Genomic DNA, 15456 nt, shown 5'->3' with positions numbered 1-15456 from the left:
TACCTGAATTTGGTATTAATTAGTTATTTTTTCCTGCTCGGGAAGCGAATCGTGTATTACTCTCATATTCTGATAATCTGTATAGTCTAGCATGTTTAGTCTACACATCTAAAACCAACACATTAGTGGAGTTTGGAAAGCACAAATTTATTGGAAGTTGATAGTAAGCTTGTCGGTAGCAAATTACTTAACACGCAAAAGGGGGCCTTTATTAAATATCATTAGGCATTTAGGCATAAAACAAATCGCTGTTTTAATGAATAAGTTAGGTATTAAAAAATATATGCATGATACATCCACGGATAAATCATCACTGCAGCGTAACGGAAGCATTTGGGTTAATAATGATCAAATTACAACGATTCCATTGTGTGTTAAAGTGTGTGCATCAAACAAATATTGATGCCACACCATCATGATCCGATTACAGCGGACAATTTTCGTGAAGTAAATTGAATTTGAATCAGAATAGTGTTTTACTATTAGGGGAAATATCCGAAAACTTCCTTTGATATTGATTTTGTTATCGCTTATGTTATTTCTGAAGAAAATTCTAGAACAGCGGTTCTCAAAGTGAAGTAAATTGTGTGTTAGAGGTAATCATTTACATTTTTACAAAAAAATGTTCATTTTGGACCTTGTAACTTTTTCAAAATGGCACTTCTTATGGAAAATTTTCTTAGCTACAACTTTGCGCAATATTGATTTTCAGCCAAACATCAATTTAAATAGTTATTAATTGTTTAAGAGATTGATAATATTATGGCATGTTCAAACAACTGTTTTGTGAGCAACACTGTATTCTGCAGTGTAACATAGTACGCTTTACCTCTTTTTTTTTGGACGGGTTTGAACAAAAAATGGAATATTTCTGTCAAAGATGACTGCTAAATTTATTCGCCTTTGCATACGTACCGTTGGATTTGATAAAGAGTCCCAAATTGTTGAGATATTGTTTAAAATCTAATGCTGATTCTCGATTCTTAATTCGCTCTACGAGTTTCAATTCCGTCCTAACGTATTGAAACGCCATTAGATTTTCTTCGTCCTACGGATAAACGTAGAAAAATGGGATTCGCTAGAAGCGCTTCTTTTGTTTTGAGAACAATGAGCGTAAATATTCATACCATGCGCTCTAATAGGATTTATATTGTAGCTAATGAACTAACGCATCGGAACAAACCTATTATTGATTTGTACACGGTGAAATCATTGATATTATTGATCTTTTCTGATCGATAGAACGAAAATGGACGATTTCGACGAAGTAGCGCTTTACCCTATTCTCTGTTTTGTGCGATCGAGAGCAGTCGCACGTAATTGTATATTGTCTGCATGTCGTGGATAGGGAAACGGAATGTGCTGCTGTGTGATGTGCGCATTACAATGTTGTAGGTTTTTCGTGTAATGAGTTGCATATAACAGCGTTCACTAAATGAAATGCATTTCATGTGTCAGCCCCGTGTACATCTTGTTCAATTTTGAAATTTTTACAAATTTTACAGACAAGTGTCCGATAACTAAAACTTCTTTCAGTTAAAAGACGTTTCAATTAAAAATATTCCACTTAGCGAACGTCTAGTATACCTCCATCTTTAACATCGAAGATGCATCACACATACCAAAAAAAAACCAGGCCTACTATGAGGTATTCAAAGGGGCAAGATGATTTAGAAAACATCGGGCCTGTTTAAATCGAATATGCTTCAGAATACAATAAATATATGAAACGTGGACATCTCGTATCGAACGTTCCATTTTCGTAATGTTATGATTGTTTGGTCGTTGCAAGCCTCTAGACTAGAAATTTTAAGTGATGCTCCATTTCCCTCTAATGGTTGGAACCGCAGGATACCTTTGCTGAGTACATATATCAAAATATTGTTTGATATTTTCATTTCTTGACTTTGCTTTGAAAACAAAAGTATCTGTAGAACAAACATTGTTCATCACAAAACACTTTGTTATTTTATTATTAACATGTATTAGTTTTGGAAAATACTTAAATATGTTCGATGAAATTTAGAAATATTTGATGATATTTTCAAATATTCCTAGTTGCCTTGCCTCTTGGTTGGAACATGAGTTGGTGGGGTTGTGTATAATACACGACCGCATAGTTGACGTAGACTACGTTAAGCTGTGTAGTGAAATTCTCGGGCATTTGTCTAGATATTGATGTAAAATACAGTAGAAGTAACCTATGATTTCGGTCCTATGTACATGTTTTGGATTTCCTACTTAGTAAAACTTGGTTAAATTCAGGACCTCATAAAAATGCGAATACATATTCTATTACATTTGGTTGTAAATTACTATCAGATATGAGTAAGGCTTACTTCCAACAATGACCGTCATAATGGCTGATATTTCTTATCGCTTCAAGATTTCTAGGGCACAAATCTTGAACGGTTGTTACATCACTTATGAACTTGAAACTCCTTGCGCACTGCACTGCAGCAAACGTCAAGTTCCAGTTTCTTTGTTATAAGTTTTTTTTTTCTTCGGTTTGTTTTTTCCGTCGATCTTGTTTTCCGTGCTGACCACCAATGCTACCGACGTGCCAGGAAGGCAGCTCCCTTACCTGGACCCTACCTATCGACCCATCAACTCATGAACCGGGGACCAACGGCTTTACTTCCCATCCGAAGGAAGGCGTGATCAGAGATGTTATGCCTTAGAACATCCCGGCGGCGCCGACTGGGATTGAACCCAGGCCTGCTGGGTGAGAGGTAATCACGCTTACCACTACTCCACCGGCGCCGTTGTTTGTTATAAGTTTTGTGAGAGCTGATATTTGTACTCTTGAAATTTTGTGGTAATGAGATTGTTCAGAAAAAAGGTTTCCACAGCGATTCAGCTTCAAAACGCAAAAAAATTCACACAGAAAAACGGAGTGCACAATTTTGCACCAATGTTATGCAACATTTCGTAGTTGATCGGATTAGTCATAAATCCCTCGAATAAGTTATTGGTACATCTTTTATCTACCGATTGAACAAAAACAAACTAAATATTGCTGTTTTTTTTAAGATTTCGTTCGCGTTTTGTAGACGCACACCCATCATTTGACATAATAACACTGGGCGTTTCTGTGGTGGGAAAAGCAAGTGACTTCCATATCTATCACGTATTACAAATTCGACAGTGAGCATAGACAAGGACGTAACCGCGATGATCTATTTTCTCTTTTGTTAATAACTCGCTTGGATTAACATTTCTCGGTGTGTTTGCTGTTGCTTTGATAACCAATACAACCTGTTACAGCACTACATTGAGCGGCGCCGGTGGTGTAGTAGTAAGTGTGATTACCTCTCACTCCAGCGGGTTCAATCTCAGTCGGCACCGCCGGGATGTTCTGAGGCATAACATCTCTGATCACGCCTTCCATCGGAAAGGAAATAAAGCCGTTGGTCCCCGGTTCATGAGTTTGATGGGTCGATACGTAGGGTCCAGGTGTAGGAGCTGCCTCCCTGGCGTCGGTAGCATTGGTGCTCAGCACGAAAGATCAACGGAAAACAAATCAAGGAAAAAAAAGTGACAGATGAGTTATCGAATAACCCTGCTATCGAGCGTGGTTATTTCTGACCGACTAGAAGTTAAATTTTGGCAACTGTGGCTGAGTTCTGTTTGAAAACCGATCTCTTTCCTGGATTTTCGAGCATTGAAAATAACTTTCATAATGTCACGTTAAACTACGATTTAAATTTAACTCGGTAATTGGGACACAGCCCAAGATGTATTTCTCGATTACTTTTTCGAAGGGACGTATCAGCTTTTGTAAACAACGCATTTGATCGTCAATTTGGCGTAACTGGTAGCTCACCCTAGCATGCTAACTCTACCATCAGATAGGGTAAATTTTCCCTACCTGATATCATGGTGTAAGTATGCGTTGGCGAGCTATCAGTTATGCCAAATTGTCGATTAAATGCGTTGTTTACAAAAGCTGATATGCCCTTTCGAAAAATTAATCGAGTGGATCCACTTTGGAGCGCTTGCGCCATCGAGGCGACGGCACTGCCAGCAGCCAATGATCTCTATGGCAACGACGCGCAATGTTTGAGGTGCAAAACTCGTACGCTGCGCGCTTAACAGGAACCGCTGGCGCTGCCTTCCTACTACTGATGCTACTGCTGCTGCTCCATGCTCTACCGCCGTCAGAAGCGAAAATGAGTTGAGGCAAAAAAACAGCGCTATTTTATAACTTTTCAGATTCAAGCAGCACGATGTGCAACCAAATGGTACTCGATTATGACGACTGGGTTTGAGGAGAACGTTTATTTCATGCAAACAGTGATACAATTTTCACTTTTTATTTTACATTTTCAACAGTTTTTTTTTATGGAAAATTAAAAAGGAGTTTATTGTGGCAAATTATGAGAGTTATTTTCTATCGATTGGTGTATATGGATTTTAATTTCATCTATAAATTACAAAGTTATAAGTGTTCAAAACCTTACACCTTTTCGTGACGGTCGCAATTTTATATTTTCGATTTACCCCCAGTACCTTACCGTAAGACGTAGTCTACGTCAAAACCTAATACTGAGCATAAAACCTACACATAGAAATTTGTATTGATTTCCCCAAGGGATTTTATAACACCCTGTCACAATAAAAGTGCTACGAAATCGAAACTTTTTCTTTTATCTGTCGGTTACTTGCGCAAAAGCTACAGCTAAGGGAATCGATTTTCTGAAACTTGTCCAATTCAGTGCTGTGACAGGTTGTATTGGTTATAAAAAGCAACAACAAACACACAGAGAAATGTTAATCCAAGCGAGTTATTATCAAAAGAGAAAATCGACGAAGAGAATCGATCATCGCGGTTTCGCCCTTATGCATGCTCAATGCCGAATTGCTCTTACTTCGTTTCTATGTGGCTGATCATATTTTCCTACTAAATCCTTTATTTATACTTAAATTCCAATTAAACTTATAACTGCGAAATACCATACTTTGGGGACTCCAAACTTTTGATCGATGATTTGAATAAATATTTGATTCATTTAAAGCATATTCGAAATTTTTAAACCAAACTTCCACAAACGTATCTCGATGGGTATAGAATAGGGGTTCTACTTCCACGTTCATTTAAATATTTGCCCTGAAAAAATCAGTCATGAATATTCAGTGAGAATTTTAGGAAAATGATGTGATTTTAAGAGAAGTTACAGTGTACAAAAATTGTAAAATATATTAAACCAGTGTTCTACAAACTAAATTTCATTACCTTTCAAATGACTTATGAAGATTGCAAATCGGTCTTAAAATGGTAGTGATATGAGCAAAAAACTTTTACATGTTTTTAAAGTGTGACCCCAAACTTATGATCGAGAGTATATGATCCGGGTACCCCGAAGAAATGGCCAGCTCCTGACTACACCAGAGTTCGAAAACAAGATCCTAGTCGAAATGGGACATATCAAGTGTCCCAGACAAAATTTATTACATCCAAATCCACCCCCGAGGGAGTGGCCATTTTCAAACTAAAGCTAATTAAAGAGTGGGCGAGCTAAGAGTTTCGACTTATTGACGTTTGAATCTTTGATTACAATAGCCGATACGCGCGGCTATTTGAAAATTCAGTCTTGAGATCTCACCATAGGTAGATTAATTCAGGATTTTCAAATTCACTCACTTCCCAATTGATAATGATTCCGATTGCTCCTTAAGAAAACACTCCTTCGCTCTCCCCTTCCAATCGACTATAAGCTTTTCCATTAGGGTGCCTCTAAAAAACATTTTGTCATGAAACCTGGGCGCTCACCCTCCAAATGATATCATAGGGTGTTACAACAAGACTTTTATATGACGGGAACATTGGCGTGATTTAGAGGTTGAAAATTTGAGTTTTTTGAAAAAAAAAGTCTCTTTTCTTAGCTTATATAAAAAGCAGGAAGTGTGATTCTATATTGAAATCTCACTCAGATTTGCTAAATCGGTAGGAAAACATATTTCTGCCAAAAAAAATAATTCCTTATATATGTATGTGGAACGTTATGTTTATCAACATAATAAACCTAATTATTATTTTCAGCTGAGCCGGGGCCGGTGATGTAGTGGTAAGAGTGACTGCTTTCTCAGCTCAATAGGTCGCGGTTAATCCCAGCCGAGTTTGGTGGGATTTTTCTGAGGCATAAAAATCTCTGGTCACGTCTTCCTTCGAAAGGGAGGTAAGGCCGTTGGTCCCGGAACATGTGTGTTTGAATGGGTGCGATATCCTATGCAGGTTTGGAAGCTGCCTTCCTATACATTCGATTGCCATCAATGGATGACAATCGATGTCCGTCGGTGATTGGCACTAGATTGCGGAACAGAGACCGACGTTAAATGAAGGAAAAAACATATTTTCAGCTCATAAATAGAGGTCTTCATAGAATAATTTTGAAGTTTCCTATTCTCAGCTACACTGCAATAATTGTCCCATGTGTATATGAAAGGCCATAGCACATGGGACAATTATGCGTCTACCAGCAGTACGGCCAATATTAGATGATGTTTTTCAGGATCATTAGTTGGACCCTGTTGGACCGTACTCGTTCAATTCTCCTGCCTATTATACTGCGTTTTCTGCTGGGTCATTTTAGCCTTTGTGCTTACATAACTTTGCTAGGCTACAGTTTGTCAGCAGGGCGAACCCCCAGATTTCATAACCAAATGTTATTTTGGGTCACCCTACCCGAGCAAAGCTGGACAACAAATTGAAATAAAAATGTTAATCGGTTAACGATTAACACCACAAAATCAGAGCATAATTTTACTCGATATCAAACGGAAAACCTATCTTGATTTCTGATTTTGCATTTATAATATTTAACTGAATACATGTCTGGCAAGGATGGATAGCATCCAGCTTCTCACGCTGATAATTTGAGTTTAAATCTCACCCGGAATATCAACGAATGTCCTTAAATGTGTTTCGCAAAATAAACAAACAATAATCGTTATTTTGGCAACAATTTTCAACAAGACGTTGAACAGCAAAACTCAAAATTTTTGTTTTCATTAAAAAAAAACTCTTGACGGTATAATGAAAGCTTAATATGATCTCAGACTTATTTCGCAACGATTGAAATGAGTTTTCATTATGATAGGAACAGCAAACTTTAATATCGATTTGCTTTCATTTTGTTAACCGACTTTGCTCGGGTACTCTCCATACCCCAACGGCTATCTGCATGTCTCTTCCTCTTCACCAACTTTCACATTTCAATGTACAGGAATTCCCCGAATAGGATGGTGGGTGGTGCGGTCTGTGATCACATACAGAAAATCAGTTCAATTGGTTAGAGGACAGTGGAGAAATAGCAGTGGGTGGACTGCAACACCCACCGCGCTATTCGATGGATTCCTTTATATCTCATTTCCAATCGACCAATCATATAAACTAATCCACCCTCCACCGTCCACAGATCAGCGGGTAGCGCCCAGTCCGGATTACACTCGAATTCCAACAAGTTTTCTATCCTTTTTAATCAACCGAATGCACACATAAATCACTAGCGCTTTACAATCGAAATAATCGGGATTATTTTTAGCGCAGAAGACAAGCGTAGTGCTTGTCAAATAATCTGACGCATGATGCTATAATTTTCTATAAACTGGTAACCATTAGATTCGGGAATCCTTTGTTTTTGGCTATCAGGAGCGTAGTTTCATTTAAAACTGATGTAGCCATATTTGTAAAATGTTTAACACCGCCACAACATTAATTTTAAACTATGGTAAGTGTACAAATTATGGCACTGGCGCTCCCCTCATTGGCAATATAGCTTAAATTATGTTCAAGATAAGTTTCCATTTTTTACGCAAGGATACAGATAAGCATTGATACATACTGATTACATTAAGAATTTCTTGAAAACATTTAGGTTCAAAACCGTATTACCAATTATGAGAGCGCTACTGCCATAACTGGTACATTTCCTCTATAGCATCCACATCCACGTGTTATTGCAGAGTTACATCGGATTAATCTAGAAATTTGAAAGCATTTAAAGCCAATCGGCAAATGCAGCTTTAACAAGCAGAGTTCAAATGCACCGTTAGGTAAATCATATCGAACCCGCATTTCATCAGCCAGATAATTTTACCCTTTCTGACGGCAGAAACGAGTTTTCCATCTGGGGCAAATGAATTAAGTAAGGCTGTGACCATGTTTAACGGCTACAACTGTCAGTCCGGTCGTTGCCATTGACTGTCTCCGTCTAGTTTTCTGGTTATGCACAATACCCAAGGCTACCGCCAAACAAACCATTTCCAGGAGCTTAAGTTCATATGCCTGCAAAATATGTTGAACTGGAGGCATTCCAACCACAAAAAAAAACTCTCCCTGTGGTAAGGGAATTTTTTGAGTTACAAGTTCGATTTACGAACGTCATGCGTCCAAGAGGTCGTGATATGGCAAAGTCAGCTATTTGAATAATTAGATTGGATAATATCCTTTCGAAGAGTTTCGTCGTTTACGTCCGAACGTGCGGTTCGTGTTTGTGCGACATTATTACAATGTTTGACGTGAGGAATTCATTGGAACAGTCGATAAATACGACGCACGTTGCGGAAAATGATGAACGTGAACAGGTGATCTAAGGTCGTAAAATCAATCGAATGTTTTAATACAACTTTTAAGTTTTCAATATGTTATCTTTAAGCTTTCTAAAGTAATGTTATTTTATTTGATTTGATTTAAAATCTGCAGTTTGTAATAATAAATTATGTGACTGATAGTGTGTGTCCGTTTTATAAAATGAACAGTCCATGTTATAAAACACACACACACTTTCAATCACAACTCCATTATTCATCTACTTAACTTGATGCTTTCTTCGGCAAGTATGCTTTGTTTTACAACAACATAGCAAAATATATGAAGAATATATTCAAAGCAACACGTAATGGTTACAATATTTTAAATCACATGAGCTCTAAAATGCCCATAAAAACATTGTTTGTACTCATTTCGATATATCTATAGAACACCATGTTTCCTATTTCAAAAAATTCAATACTCCTTAACCCTGTAATTTTGAGTTATTCCATAGCTGCTTTGAATATAAAATTTGCAACATGAAAAACAAATATCCCAACCCGACTAATTACATGACTAGACCGTGAATGGCACCCGCTCGACTTGTCACTAATTTTTATTTGTTGACGAGATTGCAATCTCATTGCACTTGAAAATAAATTATGTTATTTGTTATCAGTTATTAACCCTCTACCACCCGAATTATGGTTTTGATCAATGATCCTTAAAATATTTCTGCTTCCTTTCTTTCGAAAGGCATTTACGCTGATGTAAAAAAAATAGTAAAAATTATCTAGATATAGATCAATTTAGTATTTTTAGAACAGTTTTTGTAAAAGCCAGTTATTATAATTTTATCAATTTGATTACGATCGGTTGCAATCGATTGCGGATTTACAATCAAACTTAGCCAACTGAAACAAGAACTCAAGAGCAAATTCTGACAATAAAAACCTCTATCAGTTAAAATGTCATACCTATAATGTTTTCAACATTATGTTTTTGAATGATGTTGTAACAATCATGCAAAAGATACCTCACTAGTGTATCTTTCCAACCTGGGTCTGGAGAGTAATGATTTTCGAGCTGTTAAAATCGAACAAATTTATTTTACTGTTGCAAGACGTAGATAAATTAAAGGTATTGAATTTTGAGTAAAAAGACCAAGCGTTGATTTTCACAAATCACTTCAAATATTTCCCATGATTCTGTTCCGTTTTACCGGTGCACACAAACTCAACAAATATATTCGCTATGAGAAAGTCACGCATAGATTTGTTTTGTTTATCAATTTGAAATCCATCTCAGGATGCCCTTGCTTGGCCTTTTCTGATCGGAGTGAACGTTGGTGATGAAAGTGCCGACCAAGCAAAAGTGAAATGAAATGGAAGAAAAGTTAATCATCGTGCTGCTGGAATCGAATGGAAGAAAACGTGCGTGGATTGATTATTATTCATGTCAGTTTGGTTAATGTTATATAATATTCGTGGAGGATGGGTCCAGCGGTGCGAGTTGTCGTCTCTTTCATTATCCCGTTGCTTTTTTGTGACGGTTACCTTAATAAAAATAACCACAAAAGAGAGCTTAACGACGTTTTCGGGGTATCATCAATTTATGGGATAGTTTACCCATCCGGGATACAGTTCGTTCATGGCATTTGTTTATTAGGGTAAATTCCCGTTGCATGCGAGCAGTGGAGAATTCGGGGATGCAACGTGTTGGATCTGTTATCAATGATATTGGTTTGTCTTATGCAGAATGTATAAATTTTGGATATTTTGAACGGGTTCCGGGTCGTGGCGCAGTGTGGGTTCAAATGTGTGGATCCGCACCATTGGACATCGATCATGGTGAGTTTGTTCCAGTTGAAAAACATTTATGTAAACTTTTAATCATTTCCGTTTGTTCCCAGCACGGCCTCGATCGCGCCTGATTTATTGTTCGGTGGGATTAGCTTTTGTTCAATTTGAAACATAATTCGGAATTCCGGAAAGCATGTTCCACACAGTTCATTTCAAGGTAAAAAAAAGTAGACATTGTTTCATTTTGATTCGTTGTGTTTGAGTCCACACCATTGCACTTTCGGTTGCCGCGGTTTGAACGGTTATAGCATTAACTCCATCGTAAGTGGTGTGTTCTGATATGAAACGCTCGGCTGTCTCAGACAGCCATTTTTGCTTACTGTGAAGAAAATTGTAAGATGATCGTGTTTTGTTAAAATTATCGCCGTTTTCGTCGGGGCCGGGATTCAATGGCTACAACAACTCGATCATAAGTGGTGTAATGTGATATGAAGGGCTCTGTGGCCTTAGAGTGACCGTTTTCGCTTACTGCGCAGAACATTATGAGTTTAATCTCATGCCCCTTCACATTCAATATTAGTTAGCCGCCTTTTTTTTCTGCGCTCAAACCCATCACTGTAATTTAGCGTATCGTTTGCCAAAATGAACTTTGCTGCGTACCCAACCCTTTTATCCTTCATCCCAGTAATTTCTCGTGGAAGTGCAGAGGACTCTTTGGCTTCCAACAAAGCGAGCATCACGTCATCAGATTCCTACCATATCCTTTCTTTACCACCATTCAGATGCGGCCAGGGCTGCTACTGCCTAATTCCAGTTTTTACACAATGAGGATGATTGCTAGTCGCAAGCATCATCTGTTGGTTCTCTTTGTAATTACAGCTGATCTGGCAATATCAGAGTAGCATCCGCGGACAGTCAATAGTTTTGTTCCAGTTCTATTAATTTACCTATGAAAAACAACAAAGCAACTGGTGTTTATTAACTACTAAATGAACTATTAAAATACGGTGGTGAAGGACTGGCTAGACAGAAAAAAAGAGCAGATTAAAACCTGAATACGCTGAAGAAGCATATTTTTGCCTCAATAAACTCATAGTGCTCTTCAATGTCTGTTGGGAGTGGTGTACTGGGTTATTTGGGATGAAGACTTACTACCGGAGGAGTAGGTGGAAGGTGTTGTATGCCCTATCTACATAAACGGCGACAAGTTGGATTGCTGCAACTACCGCACGATCACACTGCTGAGCGGTGCCTATAAGGTACTCTCCCAAATTCTATGCCACCGCCTGTCTGTCACCATTTGCAAGAGAGTTCGAGACATCCACGGAACCAATTTTCCACACATCATTTGATTATTTGATTTCAAATCAATTACGTCACAATTCATCGAGATCAGCTATGGCAGGTTATGCACGAGTACGGATTTCCGGATACACTGAGGCGACTGGTCAAGGCGTTCTTCGAGTATCCGGGACATTCTTGAGTCCGTTTGAATTTCGAAAGGGGTTACGGCAAAGTGATGGGCTTTTGTGTTTGCTATTTAACATTGCGTTAGAAGGTATGATAAGAAGACCTGGGCTAGGCACGTGCGGAAAAACTTCAGGAAGTCCATCCAGCTTCTTGGCTTCACCAATGACATCGACATCATGGCACAGAACTTTGAGCCGACGACGGAAACGTACATCAGACTGAAGGCTGAAACCAGGCGGATTGGACTTGCCATCAACGCATCAAAGACAAAATACAAGACAGGAAGAGGTTCTAGAGAAGACAATGTTAAAATTCCATCCCAAAGAAGACGACCTGAGAAGCTGACAACGTGTGGCCATGGATCGAATAGAGCGAATACAGCAAAGGACATCAAGGTATTAGCCTGATTGGTATGGTATGTATGACCAGTGCGCAAATATTGAGCACCAATGCTACCGACGCCAGGGAGGCAGCTCCCACACCTGGACCCTACCTATCGACCCATCAACTCATAACCCGGGGACCAACGGCTTTATTTCCCGTCCGAAGGAAGGCGTGATCAGAGATGTTATGCCTCAGAACATCCCAGCGGCGCCGACTGGGATTGAACCCAGGCCTGCTGGGGTGAGAGGCAATCACGCTTACCACTACACCACCAGCGCCGCTCACATTATTTATTGAGATTATAGAGCTTTTTTACGATCAATCGTCTTGCTGACTGACGTCTTGCTGGTGAAGTAATGTAAATATTGTAAGTATTCTTGTCAAAACAACGATAATAGGTAAATAAGTTCCAAAGCCGTCATTGTCACTACATATTGGGTTGTATGAATAAAAGAGTTTTTTTTAAATACTTTCCCTATAAGAGAACGCGGAATATGAATATAATTAAAAACAAACCATGCTGGCATCTACATAACAATCATAACAAGCGTCACCAAAGCGATTATTTTTTTTTTCCTTTGATTTGTTTTCCGTCGATCTTGTTTTCCGTGCTAAGCACCAATGCTACCGACGCCAGGGAGGCAGCTCCCACACCTGGACCCTACCTACCGACCCATCAACTCATGAACTGGGGACCAACGGCTTTACTTCCCTTAAGGAAGGCGTGATCAGAGATGTTATGCCTCAGAACATCCCGGCGGCGCTGACTGGGATTGAACCCAGGCCTCATGGGGTGAGAGGTAATCACGATTACCACTACACCAGCGGTGCTGCTTAACAAAGCGATTATTGGCGTTGACGGCAACTCTGTAGCTCTTTACTCCTATGGTAAAATCCATTAGCAAACGTCAGACTGTGCGTGAAACATGGCGGACTTCGTACTATCCTTTCACTCCATCGAAAAATCCTATAAGAAACTGTCAATCTTTTCAAGAAGAGACAATTTTTCGACAGTGCTGTCAACGCCAATAGTGGGAACAATTTCTGCTACGCTTGTTTCGTGTACGGATGGATTCGGAATTGACAATGCATAAAATTTACAATGAAAATAATCACAGAATTAAAGACCAGTTTTCGTTTGAACGCTGTGAATTTCCGTTCTATGATTCAGCATTCAGTAGGTACTGTTCCTTGTTACTTAATCCAGATTTTATTTGGAGCTTTGTCGTCAATAAAATAACTACTTACAACATATTGTGAATTGAGGGTGATTCAGCGCATTTGAAATATAGTACAGGTTTTTGTGCCCACTGGCAAATAGAAGTTACAAGAAAATACTTTATGTGAGCTCTGGTCTTCTGGTTATTGTTTACCACCTGTTAGGGATGATACATTAATTATTTCACGCTCTAAGGGGAGAGAGGGGGTGTATGATTGTAACAAGCAAGATATTAGGTACAAGAAAAACGTGACGAAGGGCGTGGAGGATGATAAATAAATGCTCGTTTTTGCGTAACATAATTAATGCATGACCTCTTATCGGCGTATTAACTCTTCGGAGCAGAGCGTGAATGATTTGTTTGTACTTATTCTCGATAAAAAATCGATGGTGATAATAGATATGTGGATCAACATTAGTCTTACAAGAAATATATAGCTACACGCGAAACAAATGGCATATGCTAAAAATGTTAGCATGAGTTTCTTACATCCTCTGTGGATATTTCTTACGAGCTATTTAGTGGAAGTTCTTACAGCAGCCTGTAGTAAACAAGCAAATTTCATCGTATTTTACGGTACAAAACCTTTATCAGATAATTTCCTTGGTTAGGCCAGTGTAGAAGCCAAAAATAAAGGTCAATTTCACAATTTTTTTGGCAAACAGCAACACTTTAAAAAAATGCGGTTTTCAGCATTTTATTGAAAAATATTTTAAATAACATTTTCCCATATTTTGGTTTTTGAAATGTGCAGCGAGGTGACGCTGCGGTTATCTGATCCCCAGCATCCCGGCGCGAAGCGATTTACGGGCGGAAACGAGTCATAGAATAAAACGGATAAAAGTTTCATAAGCTAGAATGTGAAGTACCTGGTCAATTGTAAAAATATTGATTTTTGACAAAATGGCACGCGTTTGAAAAAAGTGGTCTGATTTTCAGGCAAAAATATCAAATAGGGTTACGGTATGTAATGTGGGTCTAGTCCTTTCATTCGGCCTATCACGCAAATAAATAATTAATTAAGGAATATTACACAAAAAATAAGGAAAATATTGATCACTGATGATTGATAAATGTGTACCACACACAAATCAATTTATATCACAACATTTCAATACATTTTCAGCTCTCGTAAGTAATAAAACTGGTTGAGAATATCACTCTGTTCGGAGTTTTTAGCCGCCATGACTTCTAAGGTTAAGATGGGAAGGTTGCACTGACGATCATCAAATGGCCTGATTATGGCATTTATTGAATGGAATTACCTGATAATACACACTAGACGTAAAACTCACAGTTACTGTTTGAATATTTTATGTTTATTTTAATTGTTTAACAACGTTTTCACAAGTAAATCATGGACCCAACTTTAGGGACACATTTCTTTTCTATGTTCCTAACTTTGGCCCATGAAATTCATTTGACAGCATATAGCAATAAGAGTAACGTCAACAATGTGGTTTGCATTTGGATGATAAGGAACGAACAGGAAGGGAGATTTTTTCTGCCAAATCTGTATAATGAACATCACAATGTTTTGATTTAGATATTCTGCGGTCGAAAGACGATAAGCGAAATTTTTAATTTTTAATTTTTAACTTGAGTGATTTAATGTAGTTTTCGTAAAATTTTCTCTAAGAAATGTTTTGAGGAATGAAGAGTATTAAGTTAACAGTGATAGTGATAAAAAAAATACATAAGAAAACGTTACCAAGAGCGTTTTTTTTGAGAATCAAACAGGATAGGACGAAGTTGCATCCATAAATAGACCCAATTTGGGGACAATAGACCGATATTACATACATTTCCCTGGTGAGTTTTTGTCTTAAAAAAAGTAAGTTTTTCAACTTTTTGCGGTTCCTGATAGCAAACGACATGATAAGCATATCTAAGCATACCATTTAGCAGTAGAATATCGTTTGCAGGTAAATTAATTGATGAGTTATGATTAAAAACGTAATCTATGGCTGCATATTAGACCGAGGTTAGGGACGTATACCCTATATTCGTTAATTACAACAACAAAAAAAACATTTAAAGATAAAGA

The sequence above is a fragment of the Ochlerotatus camptorhynchus genome, unplaced genomic scaffold (assembly GCF_037179485.1).
Source record: "Ochlerotatus camptorhynchus isolate MF236.1 unplaced genomic scaffold, CSIRO-AGI_Acam_v1.1 ptg000326l, whole genome shotgun sequence".
NCBI classification, from domain to species: domain Eukaryota; kingdom Metazoa; phylum Arthropoda; class Insecta; order Diptera; family Culicidae; genus Ochlerotatus; species Ochlerotatus camptorhynchus.
The sequence above is the reverse complement of the archived record's forward strand: the minus strand, read 5'-3'. Positions refer to the sequence as shown.